The sequence below is a fragment of the Octodon degus genome, unplaced genomic scaffold (assembly GCF_000260255.1).
Source record: "Octodon degus isolate 3935 unplaced genomic scaffold, OctDeg1.0 scaffold00150, whole genome shotgun sequence".
Classification (NCBI taxonomy): Eukaryota; Metazoa; Chordata; class Mammalia; order Rodentia; family Octodontidae; genus Octodon; species Octodon degus.
The window spans coordinates 5607644-5617675 of NW_004524726.1; the positions used below are offsets into that span (position 1 = coordinate 5607644).

At 36.5% G+C, this 10032-nt stretch overlaps 1 pseudogene; it reads left to right on the plus strand.

Annotated features, from left to right (window-relative positions):
- Positions 1-1949: 1949 nt before the first annotated feature.
- LOC101576825 lies at positions 1950-2750 on the plus strand (annotated as a pseudogene).
- Positions 2751-10032: the final 7282 nt, after the last annotated feature.

Here is a 10032-nt window from a genome sequence, read left to right on the forward strand (position 1 = left end):
ATTTTTTTGTAGATAAAGAAAGGAAGGTGAATTTTGTGGAACTTCTCTCATGAACAACACAATCAGAATAATAGAAGGAATATTCACCAAAAAGCAGAAGAGGTGTTAAGGGGCTGTGAGATCATTTTAGAGCTTCTGTGTGAGGTTCCTCTTCAATATAAGTGATGGAAATATCCACCAAGGGAAGAGAAATGCAATGTGTCAATTCAAGTGAGAAGATTTTCTGGACTTACAAATATAGAAACCATCTTTTTTATAAGTGCCTCAAGTCATGAACTAAATGAGCTTATTTAATTAGAGTATAAAACCAAACAGCCAAGTAAGGAAAGAGAGGGAAAAGGAAAAAAAAAAAAAACCAAAAAACTAATAGATAAATCTTACAGCCAAAAGCAAATCTTACTATAGACAGTTATAGAAAAATTCTGATAAAAGTATAGAAATTCCTAGAAAACATCATAACAGCTAAATAATACATAGAGGAGATAATACTGAGAAAATAAGAATGCCTTCAATTTCCAGTACCATAAAGAGATTAGGTCAGATTAGGATTGAGGTGTATCATTTACTTTTGGCAATGAACAGATATTAATGCCTTTAATTTTATTTTATAGAAATTTTTTTTAAAATTAGAACAAAATATTAAAAATGATACAGAATTTCAAAATAAAATGGCAGGAATTCAACAATGATTGTTATATTGCATATTGCTATCTTCAAAGCTATTTATTTAGATTTGAAAAATTGGTCAACAAAATTAAGCATTAACTGTTCATTTCAGTAAATGAATGCAAATTAGTAGTACAATTAATACACACATACACATATATATACATACATATATATATATATATATCCTTGTTTCTTCTCCTTTCTCCTACCCCAGTTGTTCTTTCCTTTTGAGTAGTTTCTTCCCTTTCACTATCTCTATTGTACCTTTCAGATTTTATACACACTTTCAGATTCTTGCACTGGGGAGACAATACAATAAAAAACTTCTATCTAAAACATTAGTGCATTTTATTTTACATATTGTTTTATTTTTTAAATTTATTGGATATAGGTTCTCACGGCACAGTTCAGACTCTTAGTGATCCTCCTGTTTGAATTTACTGAGCACTGGGGCCACACACATGCCTTCGGTTCTGGGGCCAACAGAATATGTGGTACCAGGGATTGAACCTGGGTCTTTGCACTTGTCAGGCAGGTGTTTAGACCTCTGAGCTATCTATCAGCCCCATTAATGCATTTCAATAAATCAGTTTAAATGATGCTATGAAAGAAAATTCAGATTAAAAGCTAAATAATTACACAAGGGAAAAGATTGAAATCTAAAGAATAAAATAACAGAAACACTTTTTATTGTAGTTAAAGTAAAACAGTCAGTAATTTTACACGTTGAAAACATAATTTAGACAAAGATTGGATCTGAAGAAGACTAAAGGGCTTGAATGGATCTATAGACCTTAAAGTGAGATTACTCAATCAGGAAGTCTCTATTCTCTCACAAGAGAGGACGAGAAGCACATCTGTTAGTACTCAAGGTATTGCTTGTTGCAACTTTAAACTGGAACTTATTTAAAATAGTTTGAATTATGTTTTAAAATAGAATTTGATTTTATAGTTATGCAAACTATCTAGCTCATTGATTTTTCTTGTCAATAACCTCAATAAATAGTCCAGTGTTAAATGTTTATAAGTTAGGGGTTAAATTTTTTAAAAGTGGCAAAGAGCAAAAGATTCTGAAAATGCTTCAGTGATCAATATATATATATATATATATATATATATATATATATATATATATATATTTACCAATAATGTAGGCATTAATTTGCAAAGATGTTGATATTTGTGTAGGTTCAATTATTATGTTTTCTTTGATATTGTGTGATTTTGAGCGAAGTATATGTTTAGAATGCTGGCGTATCCGAACCATCAGAGCCACCGCCATGACGGTGGGCAGGAGCAGCAAGACACTGCAGCACACTGACTACAGAACGGGGCGCGTCCTGCCAGACAGCCGGGTCTTCATCGGCACATTCTAGGCCTTCGACAAGCATATGAACTTGTTCCTCTGTGACTGTGATGAATTCAGGAAGACCAAGCCAAATAACTCTAAGCAAGCATAAAGATAAGAGAAACGAGTCCTTGGTCTGGTGCTGCTGCAAGCGGAGAACCTGGTCTCTATGACAGTGGAAGGACCTCCTCCTAAAGGTACTGGCATTGCCCGAGTGCCACTTGCTGGAGCTGCTGGGGACCCAGGAATCGGTCGGGCTGCGGGTAAAGGAATCCCAGCTGGTGCTCCCATGCCACAGGCTCCTGCAGGACTTGCTGGCCAGTCCGTGGGGTTGGTGGGCCATCGCAACAAGTGATGACCCCACAAGAAAGAGGCATTGTTGCGGCTGCTGCTGCTATAGCTAGTATTTCAGGGGCCCTGACCCAGTACCTGCTGGCCGTGAGTTCCTCCTCCACCTATGGGCACCCCTTCCAGGAAAGATGGGCCCTCCTCCTGACATGAGACCACCCATAGGTCCCCCAGTGGAGAACCCCCTGGACAAGGGACTCCTGTGGGCATGCCCCCTCCAGGGATGAGGCCCCTCCCCCATAGTCCCCTCACCTGGGAATGTGCCCACCAAGGCCCTAGACTCATCTTGACCCTCCTCTGCTCCCTGCCTGCTTCCTGTGAGGCTGTACATAGTCCATTTTTCCCCTTGTGGCCTATGAAACTGATTTATAATAAACTCTTTTAAGAGAATATTTAAAAAAATGAAAGAATGTTTATGCTGGATTCAGGCTGTTGAAGTTTTCAACCACTAGATAAGGAGGTTGCTCTTAGGTTTACCCTATTCATTCAAATCCAATTACACTCACAGTAGTAAAGGAGAGAAAAGTAGCTAATTGTTGGTTGTGAAACTTAGATGTCCCTACTTTTTATAGTTACCTGGCATAAACAACATAATGAGCTTGATTCTCTCCACCACAGGGTGCGTGGACTTAAACCTGGGAAGAAGAAAGAACTTTTGAATCATAAAAACTTATCTATTTTCATGGTCATTTAGTTTAGCCATATTTCTCCTAAGTTTTGGGATTGTAAGAGTTCAAGAGTTCTGGGGAAAAAAAGTTTTCCTAATCCTCACACCAAGAAGTTAGAGGCATCTGGACTCCTTGGGAAAGGAGGGATTTTAGAATTTTTTTTTCCTGAGCTCTTCTAGGATTGAGAAAAGTCTGGCAATTACAAAGCCAGTCTCAACAACAGCTTTCCTAAATAACAATAAACTGGCAAAACACTAATGATGATGGCTACTACATTGTTTAATCGCTGATTCTTTCTATATTTTTTCTATTTTTCATGCATATCTGATCCTCAGGTTTTATTCACATATGTAAAGAATATCAGAGTCACATGAACACTCAGATATTGGAGTTCCCTGTAATTGAACCTATCCTCTCAAATGGCCATCAAACCCACACGATTCTTACAGTGGGCGTCCATTCAGACTGGACCATGGCCAAGTGTGGTCCAGCATACCTCTGTATGCCTTCAGAAATAGCACAACAAGAGATCATACTTATATGATCCCCAAAACACCTCTAAATAAGGACAGAGATCTCAATTCTCCACAATTGCTTCAAAAACAATGGAATACAGTACATACAGAGATAAAATTTCTACCTGGAAGTTATAACTTTTAAAGAAGTATAGAGGCCTAGTCTCAGTGAATTCCCTGAAAAGTGAATTTTGATTTCAGAAATAATAGATTTCTAATATCTAGTTTTGGAAATAAGTCAAAACTGCGGTTTCAATGTTCTCAAATCAAGCAAGACTTTAGTTTGCAATATTGAACTAAAATACAATGGCAGACAAGCTAACATAAATAGCTACCTTAGACAAATACAACAGAATTCTTCTCGATGACAAACCAATAGCCCCGACAGCATCATGAACAGTTTAACTATGTATAAGTGCTTCGAAATCTCAAGACAGAAACTGGGGGTTCACAATGTTTGGAATTTACAAAAATATTAATTTCTGGGTTTCCTAAGAAGAAAAATACTTCAGTTTTACACAATAGCAATATTTTAGTTAACTGCTAACTGATAAAATTTCTAAAAAATAAAGCCACTTAGGAGAAAACTGACAAATCTTCAGCTTAATACCTATGCAGCAGTAATGATAGTAAACTAAGAAGAAATATAAAACATACAGACAAATCTATATATATAGTCTCTTCATGTGTTTAGATATTTTATTTATAATACATTGATTTACATCGTGGATAAAATATAGCATACATAAAATATTTACTTGTAGACATAGTTATATATTTATGGGATGAAGTGAAAATGTTTCCAGTGTCTACCAAAATATCCTCTGTAATGATTTTAGAATACATTATCATGGATAGTTAAGGCAAAACTTATAACATGAAGGATAAAACATTTTACTCTTATGTTTATTTGTGTGAAAAAGGAGCAATTTAGTAGCAATAGGGAAGTGATAGAAACATATTTCATTTATTAGCAGTTAATATCGCAAGGAAATTAAACTGTCTTTGTTTAAAAATGACTGTGGAAACTTGGGCAATTTGAAACAGAAGATAATTTTTCTTGGTTAATAATCGTCTCTTTTTGAAAGTATTCATTAAATTTATATGTATATATATTATATATATATATATAGATATATATATATATATATATATATATATATATATACCCATTCTGGTCCCCATCTAGGTCCAAGATAAGTAGTAAGATATTAATTCCAAGAATTAGTTATTGGAATCCCATCAAGTTAATTCCAATCTACAATGTCCAGTGTAACACACTGCAAGATTTAAACACTAAAACATATTTATAATTATGGCGAGCCAAGGAGTTCTAAGTCCAGTACAAAGATAGTTATTCTGAATAAAGTTCTTGACTGAGGGTTGAACCTGGGGTTTTATTTAGTCAGGAGGGAAGGAGGAGTAACTTGAGGATGAATGGCTAAGAATGGCAGGAAGTAAGTGAATACTGTGAACTGGGTTAGGTAGGATGCCTGTACTTACTTCTGCAATATGCAGAGATAAGGATATGCAGAGAGTAATCTGCATTACACAATTGGCATAGTATCTAATGTTTTGGGGTCCAGTGCTTCAGCTCTGATGTGTGATTTTTCAAGCCTCAGGAAATCATAGACTCTATGTCAAGGCTCAATCCCAGCCAACAGCATGGAGCATTGACTCTTTGTCCCATCTCAGCCCGACTCATATTGAGCAGCTGGTAGGAGTTCCAGGAAAACACACATGCTGCCTTCAAAGACTCCCACCAGCATCTCAGCTAGACCAGTATGCATGGTTTATGGCCAGTTGAGGGGCTAAGGAAAAGTTCTAGCCAGCTCTGTACATACCAATACAAGGAAATAGGGTCAGGAGCCACCAAAATGGAGACGATTGCTCTTCTTTCAAGGAGAGCTGCGCAGGTGGTCCTCCATAGTATATAGTGACTTTATGTTGTATTTCTTCCATTTACTTGACTTCTATAAAAGTCATATTCCCCAGGGTTTCTTTTTTTTATTGTCCTCAATAATTTTCTACGCCATCACTGCCAATGATAACGTGTAGAGGCGATCTGTACTATTCTGGGATACATTATACAATCAAACAATTGTTTCTGTATTCATAATTTACTTTAATAATATCTCACACTGCATTCTTTTTTTAAAGAATGCATTGATACATTTGAGGTATACATAATGATCATATTCATCATAGGGAATTTATACCAGTACATGATATATTTTGATTTCTCTCTTTTTTTTTTCAATTCTCTCTCCTCCCTTCAAAATGTAAGAATTAGAGCTAGCCAAATAGCTCAGTGGATTAGAGCACCTGCAAGCAGGCACAGGGGCAGGTGGTTAGATCCCTGGGCCTGCCAAGCCAGCCCTGCTCCCCGGGTGCACTGAGATTAGTTGAGACTGAGCATGGTGGCGCACGCCTGTAATCCCAGCACTTGGGAGGCTATAAACAGGTGGATCACTACAAGTCCAATCTAGTAATGAGACCCTGAACACTCTGTAGACCCTTACTTAAAATACAAAAAAAAAGGAAGAATTAAAAACATCTTACCATATCGGTGCATGTACGTCCATGTTTATAACAGCACAGTTTGTAATAGTGAAATCTTGGAAATAACTCAAATGAACATAAACCTGGAATGGATAAAGAGTATTTTTTTTACAACTTTCTGTGCTTGTGCAAGTCACAGTTTAGAATTTACAATTAGAAAATTATCAGCTCAAGAAATGGCCACCAAGGCAGTTGTAAAGAGAGGCCTGTAGTTAACTTAGACTGTGAGATAAGATCAGGCTAGTGAAAAATGTAGGAAGCTGATGACCTGGCAAGATAGAAAGTTTTGCAAGGCAGTCTGAGGAAAATTAATAAGAGAGAGATTTTAAATTTGTAACCAAGAAAAGAAGAGGGGGGATAAGTATGCTTCCTGAAGCTAATGATTGAATGTTGATAAGTCACAAAGAGAAGACAAAAATCTCTCAACTCTATTTTACTTGTCTTTTCTGTCATTGTGAGTGATCTGTGTGAAGTTGAAAGGATTAAATGAATGTTTCAGAGAAGGATTTAAGTTCAAAGTGGAGAAAAGATTGCTACTGTTCTGAATAAGTTCAGCAATTATGGGTAGGAAGAAATTTATGCAAAACAATGGAGTTTGCCCATGGGACAATCAAGTTACTTAAAAGATACTGGGAGTTTTGAAAAGCATACAAAAAATTAAAGAATATTTTTAAAATTAACAACAATAATAATTACAATTAATGTATTAGAGGATGACAGAAGTTGGCTTCTGTAAATTGATTGATTCATCAACTTAATTTTGGTATCAGATCAAATTCATTTTGAAAGAATGACCCATGGACCATGGTAGTTACTCAAAATTAGCATGTTGTACTTGAGAGTGAAGTACAGTAAACTCAGCTTTGGGATCTCCTTTTAATATAATCAATATGCTTGATTGGGTGTACTTGGTAAAATAAATTGTTTTCTTCTTTAATTTCTTCAGGTTAGATCCACGGGTCTGGCACAAGCCAAATTTCAGAACAGTCTTTCTCACTAATTGGCATTATGTAGTTGCAGGGAGCTGAGTCAGATAGAAATATTGTAGGCAGTCAAACAGGGCTGGGCTCTTGAGGAGAGTGTGTGGAAGACAAGGTGACTTTGCAAATTTGAGAGGGACAGACCTCTGTTGTGGGCTAAACCTCAAGACTGAAGAGTAAACAAATGCAGCCACATACCTCCCTAAAGATTGACATGCAGCACTGACATTCTAAATAAGTTTCTCATCTTAAAGATGACTGCAAGTCACTAATCCAGCCTCTTACAGGAAAAGCTCCATTCTGTATTCATGCCCATTTTCCATGCCCATTTGCTACATGACTTGTTTCCCCATTTGGTCCTGGATTTAATCAACTTTACCTGAGCAATTGTGCTTGTTATCTCATTGGTTGACCATAGTTTTGTCCCACCTCATGCCCACCTAAGCAAGTTCCCATGTTTTTCATCTTAGATCTGCCCCACCACATGGTCTTATTCTATGAAAATTCTTAGAAGACAGAGCTCCTAGGGCAAACCACTCAGGTCCCCTTCTGTCTCTCTCTCAGATAAGTGCTTTCTTTCCTCCAATGAATATATTCTGCTTTTATCGTACATGTTCCTAAAATTCATTCTTTGGTTTTAGAGAACATGAACTTTGCCTGGACATCTTTCAGGTTGGGAGTTTCATTCCCCTATATATCAATGGCTAGTGATAAACAGTAGAATGCTAACTGTTGTGCCATGGAATAGTGGGTCAGTTTAGTTGGCAAAGAAAAAAACAGCTTTAGACAAAGCTTTTATTCTTAGACAAAGAATGCTTTTATTCTTTTAGACAGAGCTTATTTTCTTGTTGCTACAAGAAAATAAGTTAAGCTATTAATGGTCCTATGCCATTGTGAACAGGGTTATTTCTTGCCAACAGGTAAAAAAGAAAATCAAGAAAATGTATCTGCATCTATGCAAATGGAAGAGTGACCAATACATTCATGTCCCAGTTGGGCATCTACCACCATTGTCACCTTGTCAGAGTGAGCGCTCAGAAAAATGTGTGAGAGAACAAACAGCACAGACATAAGATACAGTTGGTCTTGAAAATATCATATCCTAGATGTAGAAGAATCTTAAAGTTCCAGGTCTCTAAGGAGACATGACTTCCCTGAGTAGTCACAAGTTACATGATCCAAAGACTATGTAACTCTATTAGTACAAGAACACTGTGGATGTTCTTCTAATAAGCAAGGCTGGAGAACTAGTGTTGTTAACAAATAATGGTACAATGATTGGGACTTGGGAGTCATTAAAATATCACTTAATTAATATTGAATTTTTTCATTTCGTTAGAAATATTGGCGTCGCTTTTGAAAAATAAGACCAAACAAGAATTAAGAGGATTTGCTATAAGACAGAAGTAGAAAATGCAGTAGTTGCAGCAGCAGCAGCAGTGTAACAGTATCACCATTAGCAGCAACTGAGATTTTAGTTAGTACTTGACTTGAGAAGAGAATGTGGAAGAGTTAACCCAAGTACCTACTAAAGATGTGATTCGAGCTAGAAACTTTTTCTTGCCTACTGCAGAAACATGGAATGGGGTTCAATAACATTCATTGATTTATTAATTTGGGGGCATCCAAGAATTCAGTTTTCATCTTCATATGTTAGTTGTGAAGTAACTTTGTTTTTGTTTCAAGTGGAAAAAATCCAAAGGTATAATGCAGAACAGTTGTGGTTCTCATTGCACTGAACCTTGGAAGACTCAGACAAGTGAATAAGAAAGGACGAATTCCATGCCTACTTCTTATGAACTGTATGATATTAGGCCACTGGAAACTGCTTCTAGTTATACCTTTTTCTGTGTAAAGAGAATAACAATACTAATTTCATTTTAATGATACAGAAATGTCATCTGGAGTTCATAGAGATAGCTCAGCAGTCTAAGTACCTGCTAGGCAAATACAAGGACCTGGGTTCAATCTCCGGTACTGCATCCCATGCCAATGGCCACCAAGACCAGATGTGGTGGCATACACATGTAATCCCAGCTCTGGGGAGGCTGCTACAGGAGGATCAGTATGAGTCTAAGCAGCATTGTGAGACCCTGTGCCAGATACATTAAATTAAAAGAAAAATGTCTTCTGTGTTAGAACACTTAGCATACAGTTAGCTTTGTTTCAGATGGCAAACTAAGACTACAAAAACCCAATGCATTTCCTTCAGTGTTACCCAGTGCCTAGAATATCATAGGTTCAAATGAATATTTGTTAATTTAAGTAGCTTCACTGTTTTCAAAATTTTCATCGCACATTTTTATAAAAGTAAAGGATGCATATTTAAACTGGTACATGACACATATTTAACTAACACATGAAGGACTTGGGAAGGTAACATTTCATTAAAAGAGAAACAGTCTTAGAAGTAAAGTTAACAAAGATAAAGGTAGATGCTACAGCCTGATTCCACCACAAACAAGCTCAGTGACTTTGGGGAGGTTGATAAAATACCTGGATTTTCGAGTTTTCATCTTTTGGGTGGTGATAGATAATTATGTCATTTTATTTTCTTTTCTTTTCTTTTTTTTTTTTTTTTTTTTTTTTTTTTTTTTTTTTTTTTTTTTTTCTTTTCTTGTTTTTGTTTTTGTTTTTTTACGGAACCAGGGATTGAACTCAGGCCCTTGCGCTTGCCAGGGAAGTGCTTATTCCACTGAGCCATCTCCCCGGCCCCTCTTTTGTTTCTTTTGGTAAGAGAAGAATACATTTATTGGGGGAAAGAAAGCTCCAGTCCAAGACAGGGACAGAAAGGGGACCTGAGCAGTTTGCTCCTATTTTAAAGGTAATTTTTCACACTAAATTTTAGGAGTCTAACTTTGTATTTTTCTGGAGTTAAATGAAGTGAAACTTCTGATTTTAGTGACATACAATAATTCTCAGGGGCTTGTAAGATAGCTCAG